A 19,979-nucleotide genomic window follows, 5' to 3' on the forward strand; every position below is an offset into this window, starting at 1 on the left:
CTCTCCCTCTCTCTCTCTCTCTCTCTCTCTCTCTCTCGTCTCCAATAGATTTATTTCCCCTAAACGAGCCCCTGCTGACTGTTGCTCTTGTTAAATCCTGCACTTTTCCTAATCCATCCTGAGGACAGCAACATGACAAACCTCCTTCCTTACATCAGCTTCTAATCTTCTTTCTCTGTTTCTATAGGCTGGTTTTCCTCCCCTGGAGGGTGGCCCAAAATGACGGTTTTCCTCCCCTGGAGGGTGGCCCAAAATGACGCCAATTTATGGCAGGTAAGAGAATACACCATGGACCATTTCTCTCTTTAACTTTCCTCCATTTTGTGAGGTCCCTCTGAGTCCCGTCTGCAGCTTCTGTAGTGATGGAGAGAACCAAAAGTTGTAGGGTCATCAAATTCATTCTCGGGGTCAAGGTTACCAAAGGAAGAACTGAATGATTTGTTTACATAAATCTCTCCCATCAGCCTCCAGAAGTCCGGCAAGGAACACGCTCCTCTTGCGGGCTGTATGTTCTCATTGAGCGTCTTTGTTTGGAAAATGGAGGAAAAAGAAAACGCCAGTGAGTCTCCTCCTTCTCTGACCACTGGAAGAAAGGGAGAGAAGAAAAGGGGAAATAATTAACAAGGAGAGGACACTCCTCCTTCCTGCCCCTCTCCCCATCCACAGGCAAAATCTAATAACGATGATTAAATTACATGTCTTTTCCTCCCATTGAAATCTACTGCATACTATTCAAATATTAGAACTCAGGAAATAAGGCAGGACAAGGTCCCTCATGAAACCTTAGAAGGCAGCACTGGGGTCTGAGCTGGAGGTCTGCCTGGCTGGGCGGCTCTAATTAAGAAATCACCCTGCTGAGCAGAACTTAATCTAAATAAAATATAAAAAGGAATTCAGTGAAAACCATTACCTCCTCCCCGCACACCTCATGTCCAGAGTCTCCATCCCCCTCGGTCCTAGGTTCTCTCCCCGCCGGGAGTGGGGAGTTCTGTGTTCTGTGTGCCCACAGCACAATCAAGTAGAAAGACTTGAAGTGGCAGCTGGAGCTCGTGCCGGCCTCTTGCTGTTGGGCCAGACTTTCTCGGGGCCAGGGGCAGATTTAGTCACTGTCGTGTTGGTTTGGAAGGAACAAGAGGATAGGATTTGGTCAAGGATGGATGACAGACTTGGACACCTGGCCAGCTCCTCCATCCATAACACAGCAATCTGCCAACCTCGCTGATAGGGTGGCCGAGTTCCTGTCCAGCCATCAGCTGCCTTTGATGGAGTGGCCACTTTATAGCCAAGACCGAACATGTGGAACTTGGTTGTGTCCAATACCCTTGTACGAGTTCGTACTTTTTTAAACTGTGTACATCCAGGTCCTGGGTTATCCCTCTGAGGGTGGGTGACGTTTGTTCAGCCGCATCTCCATCTCTGCCTCATACTAGGAACCTGTTTTGTGTTTTCACTCTTGACCCCTGCTGGTGTGTTCCTCTCTTTTACACCTTTGTTGCTTTGTGCAGGCTGCCATGTCTGCCCATAACAGTGATTCTTAAACTATTGAAAACCTGTCAAAAGGGATGAACCTCCTCCCTCAGGAAAGAAAATCCACATATGCATATAAACACAGGTTTGGGCAATTTCAGGGAGTACCGGAACCCTCTAAGGTAGGGGTGTCCAAACTGCAGCCCGCGGGACCAACTGCGGCCCACAATCCATCGTTAATTGGCCCGCAGCAAATTCCAAAAATATATTTAGTTTACTTAAATAAACCAGGTGAGGCAATACGTCCTTCACCTCGAGTGAGTGGCCCGGTTGTTTGTGTTTTTTACCGCATACGGCCCTTGGTGAAAAACGTTGAAAAAAGTTTGGACACTCCGGCTCTAAAGAGTCCATGATCACCAGGTGAAGAACCCTTGAAAGGTTGTCCTTTCCCTCTTTTCTTCTCTGACAAAGACTCAAAGATTCTCTCCTGTGACTGAACTTGAGTCAGGCTCTTGACCCCTGTGTCTGACTAGGTCCAACCTTGGGCTCTGTCTTCGGACCATTTAGTCAAGTTTTAGCAAGAATCCTGCTGGAGCAGTTTTTGCAAAAACTCCCCACCGTTGACATCTGATCAAATTCTTTATCTCACACCCCAGATATCTTATCACCCTGGCCAGCCTTCAGCAAAAACCCTGTCAAGTTGGGTTCACCAGAATCCCCCTACCCTTGATGTTTCCTTGTAGTAATTTTCCACTGACTGACCCTCCACCCTGTTCCTTGGCTATGAATTCCCACGCATACTTGTTGTATTCAGAGTTGAGCCTTATTTCTCTCCCTCACTACAAAACACCATTGGAATAGTGTCTCTTAAGTAAACTCTTCTTTACTTTTACCGTCTTGAACAAGTGCCATGGATAAGTTTTCCCTTAACTCTTTCCATTTTAGGAAAACCCTCACTTACCCTCAAGGAGAACTCCAAAAGCCTCCTTGACCAGCCAGAAACACGAACGGAGAACTCCCGCCCCTGTGCTCCTGGTAACTCTGTCTGTAAGTCTCATCTGTCACATATCACAATGCAGTAATTATTTGTTTGCATGTCAATCTTCCTCTAGACCAGTGGTGGGCCAGTTTTCTCTTAAAGGGCCAGGTCATAAATATTTTTGGCTTTGTGGGTCACACGGTATCTGGAGCATCTATGCAACATTGCTTTTGTAGCAAAAGCAACCGTAGACAAACGTAAATCAGTGGGCATGGCTGTGTCCCAATAAAGCTTTATAGGCACTGCAATTTGAATTTTGTATCATTTTCGTATGTCACAAAATATCCTTCTTCTTTTGTGTTTTCAAACATTAAAAAAAAAAAAAACCCTAAAAACCATCCTTATCTCATGAGCTATACAAAAACCAAGAAGGGAGGGGAAGATTTAACCCACAGGACACAGCCTGCTGGCCCCTGGTCTAGACTGAGGAGAGACCCTCCAAGGTAAATCTTATTCATTTTTGAGTTTCCTTATCTAGTTTCGCAAAAGCAATTCCTCTTTGAGTTTCGCTAGCTAGTATTAACTGATACATAAAATGAGTGACTAAATAAACAACTAAACAAACAGTTGACTACAAAAATTTCCTTGAGACAGATACCGAATAGAACGACTGTAAATGTGACTTTCGGGACACTGCTAAGGGTCCATGTTTCTTCATAATTAGGGACATGATATCTTAAGTGAGCTCCCAAGGCTCCAATCACAAATCCTGCAAGTCTCGGATTATTCTACACATCACTAATAGATGCCAAAATCATCTAAAGCAGCCCGGTATCCACAGATTCAGAAAATACCCCCTGTTAAAGATAAGATTTCTTACACCACTTTCTGTTTTGCCCGAATCATGACCCTTTCTTTAACAATCCCTTCACCTTTGTGTGGTACTCAGCTTCTGACACAGTGATCCCCCCCTCCTGGTATTCAAGGCCTGTGTAATCCTCTTTTTTTGGGTGTAGACTCTACCTAATGATTCACTTCTAATCAATGGAATGCACAAAAGTGATGGGCTGTCACTTCCAAAATGAGTTTATGTAAGATGGTGACTTTGGTGTTATCAGCAGACTCTCTGCTGCCTTCTCAGTTTGCACACTTTGATGGCAAGTTGCCCTGTTGGAGAGGCCCATGACGCAAGGAACTGAGGGGTGTCTCCAGCCAATAGCTGGTGAGCAACTGACACCCTCACTCAGTCCAACCACCATCAAGGAGTTGAATCCTTCCAATAAGCACAGGGGTGAACTTAGAAGTGAATCTCTCTCTAGTTGAGGATCCAGATAAGACGCCACCACCACCACCAGAGAGCCTCAACCAACACTTTGATTAGTTGTGGGAGAAAACTTACAGCAGAGGGCCCAGCTAAGCCATGCCCAGATTCCTGACTTACAGAAACTGTGCGATGACACGTTTGAACTATCTTAAGCCACTACATTTGGGGAGCAATTTGGAACATAGAGATTCATAACTAATACATCTACCTATGTGACAATTGGATGTATATTTACTCATTTTCCCCCCCCAAAATGTTCAATTTCTCCAGGGTAGAGCTTAGTCATGTCATACTCATCTTGTCCCATTAATACACGTTTAACGAATGTTCGTTAAATTAACTTGTATTTTGAGTTCATTGAATTCAGTTAATTTAAGTAACCGCAATAACATAGAAATACGCATCCGTGGTAGGACAAAGCCGAGAACTGCTTAGGGCAGAAAGTGTTTGACAACTGTGAGGGGAAACAAGTATTTGAATTTCTAGCTATGGTACCCAGCTTATGTTTCAAAGACTTTCTGGGGGTTTTCATGTATCTTCTGAAGACTTTGGAGTTGATGCCTTCCTCGTACACCAATGAGATCCCTGTCCTCGTGGACCCAGCCCCACCAGCTCACCCATTGGCTGGTCATTCTCATTATTGAAGCGATTCTCCTCCCTCCCCTTCCTTCACATTTCACCTGGGCAGTGGGCAGTGCTATCGGGAGAGAGGAGAAGATGGAAGTAGAGAGAACTGTGAGAAGACTGGGGAACAGTGGAGAAGAGGAAAGCAAACAGAGCCGAGGAAAGAGAAGAGCTGGTCAGAACACCCACGCCAGAGGCAGAGAAATGGCTCAAAAGAAAATGTCTGATTTCCCTCTCTCTAGTCATAAATATTTTGACAAGGAGCTTGGCTTTTATCACAAAGGGGAAAAAAAGAAAAGCAGAGGTTGTCTTCCCGAGGACCCAGCTCTCTTGGAATTCTATGACCTAATTCTGTATAAGGTTGCAGCATAGAGCTTGCCACTCTTGTCTGAGTCCCATGGCATCCAGACCTCTGTTTTCTTAGCAGCACATGCCACACCACTATCAGAGGTTAGGAAAAAAGAGCAGAGGATGTGAGGGAACAGTCTGGACGCTATGCTCAGAAAACATATTTTTCAGTCACTGTAGATTTTCATTTGCTATCTTACTGTTTGCTTATCTTAGCAGCTAAGTCAACTTTTCATTGCTTTTGTAGACATTATATAATATCTTCTTCCCCCTGCCCCAGTCACCAGCTGTTAGTTGGCCAGGCTCATCCCAGGATGGGTAGGGGGTTGGGTCAGCTGGAGCTGAATTAACCTTCATGCTGACATTTGAGTGAACCAATTCCCAGCCATTGAACAAACCTAAAGTGTCTGCAATTATCATAGAACCAACTAGATCTCAAGAAAGAAACCTGAGAGTGTTCAAAGGTCAAAACAGTTCGAATTAATTACTTTAAGCCTAAATGTTCTCATCTGTAAACTGGGGACAATAATACGTGCCTCGTAGGGTTATTTTGGAGGTTAAATATACATTAAAAACCTCAGTCTACTGCAAGATTGCTCAACCTTAACATTTCAAGTGGGATAATTCGTTGTTGTTGGGGCACGTCCTGTGCATTATAGGAAGTTCAGCAGCACCTCTAGCTTCCACGCACTAGATGCTAGTAGCACCACCACGCCCCACCCCTCTACTGTGGCAATCGAAAATGCCTCCAGGCATTTCAAATGTCCCCAGTGGGGCAGAATCACCCCTGGTTGAAAACCACTGTTCTAGCGATTAGCATCTAGTTACTGTTCCATAAATATTAGATGCTATTTTTATTATCATTAAAATTCTTAGTGACAGCAGCATTACCCTGCTGTGGTGAAAGATCCTCTCTCTGACTGAATCCTTTAATAGTTGCTCTATGTCTGCATCCTTCTGAGAGAAAGGACCAAAAAGGGTGAGGTCATTAACTTGACAACAAACCAACAGGACACCTACTCTCTCCTGTGACGTCTTCTTTTGTGTTCTGTGCCAAAAACTAGGTACACTCTTTAGCCTCATTGCTTGTGAGACACTACAGATTCTTCTGTTGGCATCAGTCCTCCAGCCGCAGGCACTACTGGTAGAGATGACTCTCGCAGTTGCCCTTGGAGATTTCCAAGGGTCCCACCGCCCGTACCTGAGAAAGGAAAGAAAGAGATATTCAAGAAGAACGCTTAACAGAAGTTACTCCCTTTGCAGTTTTTTGTGGTTTCGCGCTTGTTTGGGTTTACAAGTGGGTTTTTTGCCCAAATTGTTCCTGCATATTCTGACAGTGTTTGCCTCAGGTATTTTGATACCACGCTGATTTGAAGGTACAGATGTTTTTCATGGCATGTCTTGTGGTGAGTGGACAAACTGAGAGGTGAATGCTGGTGACTGAATGGAGTGCAGTATTCCTCAAAGTTTTTATCCAAATAAATGCTAATAGCAGAGAAAAGTTAAAAGAAACAAAAAAGATTTCTCGGGGTCTGAGAGCAGCCAGCTGAAAATATGAAATTTCTCTCCACCTTCTGTTTTTGTCTTTAATACTCGTGCACATTTTATTTTCTCTGCTGAAATACTCTTTTTCATTTGTTTGAAGATAAAATTTGTAAATGGACTAAGTTGAGCCTTATTTATCCCCGCGACTCTTCCTACTCTCCCTTTAAAGCACACACAATCCGCTTGCAAAAGGAAGATCACGGCCTGGGAATCTGATGGACCTCCATGAAAATTAATTTTAATTAAAGAAGGGAATCAGCCTAGCAAGCACTCACATCCTACATTTATCCCTCCTTCTTTATTCTTTCCCTTCCTCATAATACTGCTTTGCTCTTCCCATCATGTTAAGTGAATCTCTTTCTATCCCGTTCCCAACACCCACCAGTCCATGCCAACTTCCTTACTTCCCCTCTCCTTCCTGCTCAAACCTTTCTCCTTCTTGGGGCCCCTTCTCTCTGTGACCTTCCAATTCTTCAAAACCTATCTTGAATCCAAGCCACTTATGAGGGTTTCTCGGATGAATTATACTCCATGACAGCCGCCCTTTCTGCGTGTTCAACATACCTTGTCAATTAAAGACCTCAACACAGAGAAATGCTTTTAAAAAATTAACTTTGCTGTCAAGCTTTCTTCCCTCTTATTTTAAATGTGTACAATTTTTAACCTAAGGATGGCTGTGAAAGTGTGATGTCTGTTTGGGTCTTGACAGACGTATTTGCATTTCACAAATCACGCATTTCCTAGTAAATAACAGACTCCATATTTACATTTTACAATAAAAATATAAACAAGAGATTGTGATACGGACAGGGTATTGGCAAATCCTGCTTATCTATGAAATGCAGTTAACATATCAGCTGGACCTATTTCTGAAACGCAGGGTGACCCTTCTGTTATTTAAAGATGTGAAAAATACTGGAGACTTGAGAAAAAAGGCCATGGAAATTGCCATTGATGATTCATTAATAAACCCTGCCGTGATCAATTTCAGATACTTGTGGCAGCAAACAAAGCAGTTCACCTGTACAAACTGGGAAAGTGAAGCTGAGAACTCCATCTACTGAAATTATTTCCAGCCTTTCCTCAAATAACCATATTTCAGAGGCTTTGAAAAAAAGTGGTATTTCAGCAAATGACACTTCAATTCTAATTGTTTACATTGAAGATGGAGAAAAACTAATATATCAAGAAGATTTAATATCTCAGGTAGAAAGTCATCAAGTTTCTCTGAAAAATCTTCCTGAAATAACAAATATTACAGAACTCAAAAAGATACATAAACTATCTTCACAAGAAGAAAGTATTGAGACATTATTGGGTGGTGTCATCGTAGAATGTCAACAAAAGATGTTTTGTGAAGTGACAGAAATATTAAAAGTTTTCAGCAATTTATAAATATATATGTGTGTGTGTGTGTGTGTGTGTATATATATATATATATATATATATATATATATATATATATAACTTATATTCCCGCTTAATGGCTTAATTGTAAGCTCCTTAAGGGTAGGAAACTTATCTGCTTTTTATTATGTTTTCCTCTTAGCATTTAAATCAGAAATTTAGACATTTAAGACCTTCAAAAATATATAAGTTGAGTGAAGCTAAGAATGAATGACTGATTATATTTTTCTAATTCATTTCTATGAGCTTTAGTTGATGTGTGTATTTGGGCAAAAGCACATCATTATGGTATATGGTCAGCATCGTGCTTATACAATCTTTGTTGCCTCGTACTTGTTGTCTAGTTCTAGGCATGGTTATTGAATCTCTCTTGTTTACACTTCACCTTATCCGTGTCCTTCAGAGCTCCAAGCATAGGGTTTTGCCTATAGTAGGTACTTTAGAGATTTATGGAATGTCATTTGCTGCATAATATAAAGAGCATAGGCGAAAGATTTTAGAGAAAAGGTAATCAGTTAAAGTGAATAATAGCACCTTGTCTCCCCAATACAGTGAAGGTTAGATAAAATGTTTGTAGAGTGAGGGAAAACACTCTGGACGAAAAATGGTGAGTGAGTCTGGAGATTAGGATACCAGGATCTAGACCAGCTCTGCAAATACTGCCACCTCTCCTTCCTTTCCAGGGTGCTGGTTTAATGTCTTCTGGACTAAGAACTGGAGGATGGTATTTTTTTCTAGATATTTGGGCTTTCTTGACTCCTGTCTCTCAGGCAAGGGGAAGGTCTGCCTGTAATGAGGAGCCTGTGATCTTCTGGGGTGTCAAGCACTGAATTAAAAATCATAACTTGTATTAATAATGAGTGTGGTCACAGGCCAATCAATGCCTGTGGATTTTTTCACTTATAGATGCTGTTGGGACTTTCAAAATGAAAACAAGCCAGCAGTCACAATGAGAAGCAGTAACATCAACCGAGGGCAGAATGCATTGATTGATGGAAGAAATACTGGGAACTGGGATCACGAGGGGAACCTAGTCATCCATAGAAACTGGCATTATGCCTTCGCCTAGACCTCGTCAAATACCAGGGCCCTGGAGTTCTTGCCCGGCATTCACTTCCAACCAGGAAGTTCGAAAGCAACACTTAGAGCTTGTAGGCCCTAACGGGACCCTTACGGGAACAGAAGTTCACATGAGGCATTGTTTCAGGGACCCTCTGGGCCCAGTCTTAATAGTCTCGAGTGATTTGCCTGTGATGTCCTAAAGTCCAATGTAAGTCAACAGGGCACCACATTTACCAGTTTCTGTCTTCTGACCAGTGAAAGATACGTGGGGTCCTCCAGTTACCAGAACCCATCCAGGTGGGACAGAAAGACAGCAGCTTGTGAGCGAGGGATTTGTTTCTCTATTTGACTAAAGAGTAGTGAGAACTAATCATCTGTACCTGAGCAGGACTCTGTTACAAACATGTGATAAATGAGAAATCTGCAAGGGGACCTCTGAACTTCAGGTATATTTTTTCCAGCAAGAGTGAAGCAGAGCTGCACGTAGATGGCGGAGTACTCAAGAGAAAAGTTCTTCGGTTAGTGAGACTTAGTCTAAAGGAAAGTTTGGCACAGGAGTTGTTCCAGGATGACCTTGTCTGGTGGCCATAGTCAAGCTGGCACTGACCCTGGCACCTGTCAAGCAGGTCCAGTGACACAACATGGGGTTGTTGTAATGGTCACACACCATAAGGTGTGTCAAGTGACAGGTCACGTGCCTGGTACACAGGAAGCATTTAGCCAATGCTTGACCCAGGAGAAAGACCAATACCCAACCACCCACCCAACTTCACACCTACCGTGGGACTCAGATTCCACTATTGGCTGCCATGGAGCAGTGCTGACCGAGAGAGCCCAGCCTGCAGAGGGTCAGTGGAACTTGCCTGCAAAGCCTAGCTGCACCTCGCGGAAGGTGATGGGCTCCATGTTCCCCACGTGAGTGATGCAAAGAATGCTCCCCTGTGAAACTTTTTATTAACTGTGATGTGCTCGCTGCATCATCCCACTACTGAAGTGGCTTCCCTCCCGTACAGTAACCGTCCACTAGGTAGCTTGTGGCCGGTGGGCAAAGGCACAGAAGACAGTTGGAATCAGCCTCCTGAGATGCCAAGAGGAGACCTTTTTCTCAGGTTTCTGGGTGGGTTTGGAAGCCAACACCCTTGAAAGGGAAGCAGAGGCTGCCTGCCGCAGGCATGTGGGACACAAGGCCCACACAGTGTTTGTGAAAAGTCAGTATCGCTCCCTGACGATAAAGGGGCATTCACTGTGGGCAGAGGCGCTCCGCGGGAGTGGCTGGAGCTGGGGCTCCCGGGCAGGCCTCGGGCTGGCTTTGCAGCCAATTTTCTTTTTCCACCATCTCTAGAATTGAGTAGGTGCCAATAGAGCTAAAAGCTTTCAGAGACACCCATAGACACAGATAGTGAGCCCCCCACTCCCCCCGGCCCCCGTCTTTTCCATGGAACTTAGCAGCAGCTACCAGGGGCGTCATCATAGAGCGTTAATTTTTTCCCTTGCCTGGCTTCCCACATTCTGTGACCACCTCGCTGTGTGCCAGGGAAAATATTGAGAGCCTAGGTAAACGAAGGGGAACCCAACATTCGCCAGTCTGGCCTTAAAATAGCCGGTGGAACGCCCCCATCCCAGAGAGTACACAGGCGGTGACTGTTAACCAGTGTGCTCAGAGCACCCGCCCACCCCACCCCAACAGCTCACCCCGATTCCCATGAAAGCCTATCTCAGAGAGAGGACAAAGAAGGAGCCAGACTTTGCTGCCTCATTCCCTTTGCACCGCCCGCCCCCCACCCCGTGACTTAGGTGAATATTAACGAGCACAAAGTGAGCTGATGCAAACCAGTGCCCACCACTGGGCAGGGGAGGGGGCCAGGGAAATGTATGTCTGGGGTGGGGGGCAGGGCTGGGCAGAGCAATTGGGGAGAGTCAACAGGAAGAGTGTTCCTGGAGGAGAGTGGAGACCTCAGGAGTTACGGGACACACCCCAGGCTGGGCACCGGGGCAGAAAGAAAAATGTCCCCACACTGACTGCTGGGCAGCCTGTGATATTGCTGTACAACTTGCCGCTGTGTCGCAGGCGGTGTATTCTGGATGAAGTGCATGCAGTGGGGAGAGGGGGCCAAGAGAAAGAGTAGAGAAGAAGAGAAGGAAGGAGGGGAGAAGATAACCTGGGGTGGAGATAAGGCAGAATGTATAGTGTACACTGCACCAGCATACGTTTTTCACTGTTTTCTCAGTGCTCTCTACGGAAAGTTGCCAGATTTGACGTAAAAATGCAAGATAGCCAGTTAAATTGGAACTTCAGATCAACAACAAATACACAATTTTAGGATAAATGCAATATTTGGATATACTTACATTTTTTTGAATTTTTTTCATCAGAAATGTAATGTCCACTTCAATTTAAGTTTTACTAAACACCGATTTTTAGTATAAATATGTCCTGTGCAAAATGTGAGACATAACAATACTGAAAATATTCAGTGTTTATCTGGAATTCAAATGTAAACGGGTGTTCTGTATTTTATTGGCAATTCTATCTCCACGTCTTACCCCCTCAACTAGAATGAAAACCCTCAAGGTCAGAGACGGTTTCTGCCGTATCCTCTTTGCAAAACCTAATGTTTTTCATTCCGTGTGCTACTTTGCCTCGTGATACAGCACAGAAGGCATGATAACGGCAACGAGTGTGCCCACTCTGTACTCTTACAAAGTTTTCTGTATTACTCTGTGTCACTCCACCTAGTATTACTCGTGTGATCTTGAGCAAGTCACTTAACCACTGTTTCCCCAATTTTCTCATCTGCTAAATGGGACAATGACAGTTGCCTACCTTAGTTCTTATAAGGAAACAATATAGGTAAAGCATTTGCTGTATCCTAGGCTCAAGGAAAGTATTCACTAAATGTTAGCTATTATTATCCCTATTAGTAGTCGTAGTCGATACTTGATAAATAACCGAGTGTGATAGAAAGAAAGTAGCTCCCGCGTGTTAGAGACCTGCCTGAGCTGACCACTGGGCTTCTTCAACCAGCGCTGTGACCTTGAGGGAGACTTGATCTTTCTGAGTTTCTTTACCTTGGGTTTCCAAGATTTCTTCCAATTCTAAAACCCCATCATTTAAATAGATTGAATGGATAAGAACCAAATGGAATAAAAAACAGGTCAACAGAAACATGGAAGGGGTTAGAAAGTAGACCCGCAATGGGGGAAGTTTCACTAGACAAGTGAAAAACCCCATCCCCAAATGCAAGACTCTGGCCTTCTCCAAGCTCTGATCGTAGGAAGGCTGTGTTTTCAGAGACTGACACAAAAGACAGCCTACAGGAGAGCTGAGCTCCTGCCTCAACTTGGATTTGCTCCCAAAGGAGCGTATTGTAAGGCCCAGTGGGAGTGCCTTCCCTAGAAGCAGCCAACCCAGTCGCAGTGAATAAATCCATGGCAGCTCGGTGCCAACACGTCAGACAAGCCATAGTCCCCACCACCCACGAAGGCTTTTGTGGCCGAGACTGAGTCTTTGGGGATTTGCAGCATTTCCAGATAATTTCACATCTCACGAGTGACCTTTATAGCTGTTTTTCACCACCTCTGGGGAATTATCACTTACCTACAGAGAAAATATTTGTCCCTCTCATGTCATTCTGAGCAAAGAGTATGGGCACCAAGAGACCAGGGGGTAGACACTCACAGCCACGGTTTCCTCCCAGGTGGCTCTTTCCTATATCAGGTGATAGAGGTGATGAAGGGTTCAGGGGCCTTTGGGGAAAGATGCAAAAAAGAGAAGGTACAGTCCCCTACCCCAGAACAGTCACAATCCACCTGGCAGGCAAAATCATTCTTCAATGTAGCAGTGACTTGAGAAGCTGAGATAACAGCCTACTGGTGTCAATAAATGTAAGGCAGATGGAACGTGCTTGTGCTAAAATGACCAAGAATGAGCCACATGGGCCTAACCACGATGGGAGCTTTCCGTGGGTAAATGCGTAGGTGGGGAAGAATAAAGAATGTCCTGTGCAAAGATAGGAAGATTTCAAGGCACGCCAGGAAATGGGCATGGACAGGAGCCTAGTTAAGAGCCAGGCAGGAGACGGGGAAAGTCTTCAGCAGGTAGGCTGGGCTCTAGACTCCTTAAATTAGCTCACAGGCCAGGTTGCACCTAAATAATTGGGTTCCCTATAGTTTTTCCTGTTGTGCTGAGATTTAAAGAGATCAAAGCAGAAGCATTGAATGGGCAACCCATTTAAAACTATTTCCTCCACCAACGTGAAATTCAGTCCACTGAATCCTTTTGACTGTACATTACTGGGGGAGTTTAAATGGGTTCACTGTCTATACAAGGCAATTTGGCAACAGCTCGAGGAATTACAAATCACATTCTCTTTAAGTAGCAATTCGACTTCCCGGAATTTATCCTGCAGGAATACTTGACCGTGAACCAGGTTATTTATTTCAGCATTGTTGACAAGTCGAAAAACACTGAAGCACCTAAATGCCCATCACAAAGGAACTAGTTAAATCAATTTTGCTATTAACACAGCCATAGAATAAATGCAAATTAGTAATGCATATGGAAGTTCTTTACATACTGATATGGCACAATCTTGAAAATATGTTTAAAACAAAATCAAGGCACAGTAAAGCCTGTAAAGTATGCCGCCGTATTGTTAAAAATGAAAGGGGCCTCAAACAGATAGAACATAACTCCCCACTCACTGAGTATGAGATGAATTTAGTGACTTTATTCCAAAGAGTCCATAGGGAAGGGAGGGAAAGTAACTTCGCAGTGGAGAAACCTGGCAAACCCTACCTCAGCCAGGTGGTCAAGCATCACATCCTCAGTTATAAGGCAGGTGGGTACCATACGCCCTTGATACAAGGATGAGAATGGCACTTCAGCTCTGAGGTCATTCTCCCTAAACGCCAGAACCCCTGGGTAATCATTAGAAAACGCATCAGCCAGACTCATCTTGACAAACATTCTACAAAGTACTGGACCAGCCCTCCTCCAACTGTTATGGTCAACCAAAGAACGGAAGTCTGATAAACTGTCACAGACTAGAGGAAGCTAAGGGGACAGGGCGACTACGTGTAAGGTGGCGTTCTGGAGGAGACCATGGAACAGAGAGGGGACATTGGGTCAAAACTAGTAAAATCTGATAAACTACGGAATTTAGTTAATAGCAATGCACCGATGTTGCTTTGTTCACTGTGACAAATATACCGTAACAACACAAGATGTTCACAAAAGGAGAAACCGGGTGATGGCATATATAGGAACTCTGCGGTATCTTTGCAACTTTTCTTTAAATTTAAAACTTTTCCAGAATACAACATTGATGAAAAATTAAGAAGGTGCAGAGATGATATAAGTCCTCACATGTGCATAAAACATCTGGGGAAGAATAGGCAATAAAGTAGTCATTTCAGTTGCCTCCACAGAAGGATCTGGGTTCCCGAAAGCAAAGATTTTTACTATGTTCACGTTTCTATTTTGAATTATAAATCATGCAAATTTGCCACCTCTTTAAGAATAATCAAATTTACATTTTACCAAAATGAAACCGAACTTTTAATCCAAGTTAAGTGTGTTTCTAAAAAAACACCCTTCGTTTTGAAATGCACTCTTTTTGAGTAATGCATTAGAACCTGGCTCCCAAAGGATTCATTAACTTGGATTAATTTCTCATAGTAATAAGTTGCATGACCCAAAAGTACAAGGCTTCAAGGAGAACGATATTGGGTTATGGAAGTTTTGAGGGAAAGGAGAATATTGGGAAGTGGTCTCTATATATGGTATTGCCCAAGAATATACTGAACAGCCAGGTGACAGAATGAAGGTACCTGGTACCAGAGAGATGATGTGGAAAGGAGAGAGAGACGACGCCCAGAGGAGGAGACTGCATGCCACAAAGAGGAACTTTGCTGACACGAAAGACAAATGACTTAGTTCTCCCTCTGCTTCCCAGCAGACTATATCCTATATCATCCCAGTGCTGAAACAAGCCTTTCTCTGCCGTTGGCCCTCAACCAAGAGAAATGTACTAAACGGTTGGACTTCTGAAAGGTAGTCTGGACCATGAGAGAGCTGACTCTAGAGTCATTCTTTCCTGCCCTGACCCATCACCCTCTATTTCAGCCACTACTTGGCGAAAACCAACAGGGAGGTGACAGTGAAGTACATTTACACTGGACTCTGTGAAGGCTCTTGAGGCAATGCCATGAGCCTGAGAGAAAGGGCACAGGAGTAACAGGTCACTGAGCCAGCCAGGGGCAAGGAGCCAGAAGGACACCCACCGAGAGAGGCAGGGAAACGGTTAATAATTCAAGGTGACAAATTAAGCCAGCTACTCAGGGGCTCCAGTTTGGCTGATTGTGAAGTCTAAACAGAGCTGTCGGAAACTGGGAAGGCGCTGTCACTTTTACTGTATTTTTCCACACGTATTTTTATATATTTTTTTTGATTTGGAAATGTTTGTGGGGAGCTGGAAAACGCAGGCCTGGAGAACTCCTGGGGTTTGAGAGGGGAGAAAATGTGTCTCTGCTTGGACCTCAATCTAATTCAGATCAGCAGCTCCCCAAGGGCGTCAGCCATGGGTGGCAGTGAGGTTGCCTGGCCTCGCCACCCTCCCTGTCCCCCACACCCAGCCCTGTGGAAACACCCTCACCTTCTCTCGTTTTCACTGCCCTGCGGTGCCAGCATGCAGCCTCCTGCCAAATTACACTAACAGCGTGCCCCGTCCACCAGCCACACCAGCCTCCTTGTTACTGAACTCAGCAGCTGCTTAACAGGGAGCAGATGGAGAGAGACGTGAAACACCCCTGAAGTGGGCACCGGGGGATCCTGGGCCGAGAGGCAGGGGAGAATTAAAATACTTGCACTTACCCCTGTTGATATGTTGGCAAGGACCCTGCTTTCACGATGCCTCACACACAAACCACCACACCATGGAAATTCACGAAAAGGAAATGGTAGGTCAGGGCGTTGAACATGACCACGGGCCCCTCTTCGGGGACAGTGTTTAAGAAATGAGCACACACCGTGACAGATGGACACGGAGCTTACCTGCCCCTTGGATCTTACAACCCGTGAGCTTCATATTCGGACCTGCTAGGCCTGCGTATTTACTGAGCACTGACTTCCTAAATAAGAGGGGGTATTCTCATCACAAGGGGGCATTTCAGTGACACTTCCTGTGTCAGAGAACATGTCCTCATCATAGACTAATCTTGCAGATTAGTTTAACTCCTCCTAGAGCTGACAACTTGATTTTTGACGTTAAAGATAAACATGTTTGCCACCCCCCCTTACACACACACACACACACACACACACACAAAATGTACACTAATGGTTCAATCTATAGGAACATCACCGCTTGCCATCTCTACTTCAAGTCTTGGTTTGATATCATCCATTCTAAAGAAAACAACAGTTTTGTTGAGTGAAGTTTAGACAAAAGAAAAGTGGATAAAATGCGGTGCACACATGAGCAGGAATGCATATGCACGCGTGCACACACACACACACATGCATACACACACATACACCCACTCTTCTCTTTGTCTTCCAGCAAACATTGCACTTGCTCTGAGGTCCCCCAAAGGGCACTGAATATGATAACCCCAAAGCAGCTGCTGCTCAAGTAGCTTAGCTCGTCAAATGTTTCCCTATAATTTGGCCAAAACCAGGTTCCTTCACGATGGCTTGGGGCAAATGCCCAGTGGGTCACCCATTGCAGACGGTATCCACACAGTTGCAGGGCCTGAGCTAGCTCATGGAAGAGCGCAGAAACACAATTCTGCCATTGTTCCCCGACTTGGAGATTGAGGGAGGGGGAACATGCACACACACAAAACCTCCCTCGAAAAGATTAGTGCAATTATTAGCCAACAGTAATGGCTATAAGCCAGCCTACTCTCAAACCCTCCTGAGCACCAAGCCACCTCAGAGTCTCTTAAAGCCCCAAACACAAGACTGTGTGTTCTCCTGCATTTTGCCATGTTGTTTGCTGGGTCAGCACATAATGCACCCTTACCCACAAGGCTAAAAAGCAGAGAGAGGAACAGTGCACAATGCATGTGTCTGAGCCGTGGATCCTCATGCCCAGTAAGCCTGTAAAAGGCTGATGTCCAGGACCCAACGTCACTGAGATCTGCTTCATCCGACCTTATTTGGGCAAAATGCTTTTTAAAACAGGGTTGCAGATGGTGACTTGTGGTTAGTGTTAATTGTAGAATTCTCCAGAGATGATGTGCTTTGTCCCCCTTTCACTGTATGTGAATAACAGTCTATAACCCCTGTGTTACCACTCTGCTGGCCGTCCCAGTCCCTCATCTGCAGTTATGGGTATGTATGTGGAACGGAAATTAAATTCTGTTCTATGACTTGGTACACACACCCTTATGCTGCATGCATATTTCACACCATAGTCTCAAAGAAAATAAAGTGTTAATGTTCACCTACTCCATATAAATTAATATATATGATATATGTTGAATATATCATATATTAATATAACATATATATTAATATATGGTATATTCAATATATATCATATATATAATGCATATTGGTTAAATGTAGATGATGGAAAATATACAAAGAAGGAAAGTTGAAAGATTAAAAGGTTGGTGATATATTTGCGTAGCACCAAAGCAATCAATTGATTGACTACATTTAAGTTACTGATAAATTAAATGAGACATTAAAAAAATTTGTCAGTTGAGCCAGAAGACAGCTAGTCCAATAACTCTGTGAATATTCTACTCGAGAGAGTACAAATGTGTGTAAACAAATACAGAGGTGAACATTACCTGCAGGTGAAAGAACTAGTGAATCATTCCTTTACCATCAAACAGTTACTGAATCCCTACTATGTTCCTGGCACAGGTTAAAACTAGAAGTTTGGTAGATTTCTCTTGGAGCAGCCATATTAAAAGCCCTTTTTACTTCCAGAGGAATCGGTGCTGCTAGGAAAACAGGCACGGGGGGAAAAAAATAAAAAGCCTGAAAGCTAAGAAAATAAAGAGGACATTTTTTATGTGGTGGCAAATCAGGGATGCTTTCGAGCACCTACTGTTTATGATTGAGAAGACCCACGTGTGTTAAACTTTGTGAAATACATGTATGAGGTATTAAATAAAACCCCGTTCCTACGAATTACTACCCAGCCCCTGCAGCACTCAGCCTCATTTCTCCTGCATCAGGCTGTCAGAAAAGCCTGCGTCGAAAGGTCTGGAGCCGGAGTCTTAATTAGCAATCACAGTGACTCAGTATTCTCCAGTATGATTATTTTATACTCACACACACACACCGGAACAGAACAAGCACTAACGCACCATTTGTACACCACAGTCATGGTGTGTGTTCTCATACATACGCTTTCATAGTGCATGTGGTAATACACACACACACACACACACAGAGGCTTTCTCAACTAGGAATTTTAAGGTTTTAGTTAAACTTCAGGAAGACTTCCTTTACAACAATTGGAAGATAACCGAAACCCCGATTAATTAGTGTCTCTACTCGCAAAATGGAGGTTAAAATAAATAATCATGAACGGGTCATTTGGAAAGTACCTGAAATCCTGAGGCTAAAAGTGGTGTATAAACATACGAGAGCTCGATCTTGTAGAATGTACACACTGAACTACCCCTGGGTGATTTTTATTCACTGATGAAAAGACTGATGCAAAGACACAGCTGGCAGAACGACTGTCTTCTTAGGATACCTAGAAGTAAGCACCTGACGTAAGTCCACGTCCATAAGCAATCCAGGCGTGTCGAGGGTTTGGAAGCAAATCTCTGTGAAGTATGCCTTTCACATCTAGTCGTGCCTGCCCACACACAGGCACAAACCCATGCGGACCTGCTCCTCTCCTCGCTGCAAAACTGATATCATTTCATTCTGGTCTATTACTAGATTATATCCCCAGCAATGGTGATGGCTACCCAGTAAAAAAAAAAAAAGAACAAATAGCAGAGCAAAGAATAGCGAGGCTCTAATGAAGCACAGAGCCCCAAAACCCTGGGGTCCCCCCTTTCATCTTTAGTTACTTGTCAACCCTGAGGCCCGGCCTATAGGAGCCAAGCTCGCCAGCACCTGCGTGTGGATGAACGTTCTAGACAAGACACTGGGGACTGACTCACGGGAAGAAACCAGATCCACAGCTGGTGCCCGCTGCGCCCGTGCCTAAGCCTTTTCTCTTTGAAACCAGACATGGTCAACCATTCCTTTCTGGTGAATCTTGCAAGTTGAAAGCAAAGGAGAGTTAGGAGGTGAAGGCAGAAGATAGGAGCCCGGCTAAGAACAGGAAGATGCGCGGCAAGAAAGCTTGCCTCTTGGGAGAAGAATCGTTCACACTGCCCATCCACCCGTCACTGATTATCCCCCCAAATCAAGGGAGCCCACCCGTCTCATTCCTGCACATCAGCCCACTTCCTTGGCGGAGTTTGGCCTGCTGCTCCCACAGCGGGCGGCCAGACAAGACTCTGCAGGAAGCCCACAGGTCACCATCAGGGCCTAAACTGTGACAACAGGAGAAGGAATAAGAATCAGAACTGCAACGTCTGTCAGAGGTGGGGGTGGGAGGGATTAAAAAAAAAGTCAGATTCGACTGACAAACAGTTTTTTAACCCAGGCAAGTACTCACCTGGATCTGGCATGAGGGTTGACAAAGAAAGTCAGGTCAGAATCCAAAATCCGAATGAGCGAATCCAAGGGTCTCTACCCTGCCCTCTTTTCCTCTGTCCCTGGGTCATCAGGTGTGGATTAGCTGACCAAGGACACGGCCCTGATAAATTCCGCCAGGTTGTAAAAAGGGGCAAAGGGGTCTAGCCTAATCCCGCCACTATTCCTCAGTCTTGAACCAGCTTTGGACTCCGCAGGGCCAGCGGTGGTGTGCAGAATGCTTGCTGCCGACATTCACTGAGCCCACAGAAGACCTCAATCCGATCTTTTATAGTGCTTTGTTTATTACCTGTGTGCCCTTATTTCATAAGGGAACTGAGAAAGAGAGAGAGAGAGAGCAGGAATGATGAAGATGACTATTAGTAGCAATCCAAAGACAGCTTTTCTTAAGCTTCATTCATAGCAGCAAATGTGGCCAAACAACCCAGCAATTGTTCTCTCAAATGTCACCTTTCTGTATGGGCCACTGTGCCGATAAAACTCGGCTCTCGCGTTTTTGCTCCCCCTGGCCATCCCCCCCACACTAAAAAAAAATTGCT

The 19,979-nt window shown here is 44.5% G+C and overlaps 1 long non-coding RNA gene and 1 pseudogene across 2 annotated transcripts; one reads left to right on the forward strand and one right to left on the reverse strand.

The window, feature by feature from the left end:
• Window positions 1-232: 232 nt before the first annotated feature.
• On the reverse strand, window positions 233-19,839 carry LOC117012629 (uncharacterized). 2 transcript variants are annotated; one of them, XR_004421211.1, is made up of 4 exons: window positions 19,403-19,839; window positions 5,763-5,943; window positions 911-1,106; window positions 233-583 (listed from the first exon to the last, which is right to left on the reverse strand). It is a non-coding gene; the product is annotated as an uncharacterized LOC117012629 (long non-coding RNA). The 2 variants fall into 2 exon arrangements; XR_004421212.1 differs by lacking the exon at window positions 911-1,106 and having other exon boundaries at window positions 19,403-19,789.
• Window positions 7,127-7,645, forward strand: LOC117012628 (EKC/KEOPS complex subunit TPRKB-like; annotated as a pseudogene).
• Window positions 19,840-19,979: the final 140 nt, after the last annotated feature.

The sequence above is a fragment of the Rhinolophus ferrumequinum genome, chromosome 21 (genome assembly GCF_004115265.2).
Source record: "Rhinolophus ferrumequinum isolate MPI-CBG mRhiFer1 chromosome 21, mRhiFer1_v1.p, whole genome shotgun sequence".
NCBI classification, from domain to species: Eukaryota; Metazoa; Chordata; class Mammalia; order Chiroptera; family Rhinolophidae; genus Rhinolophus; species Rhinolophus ferrumequinum.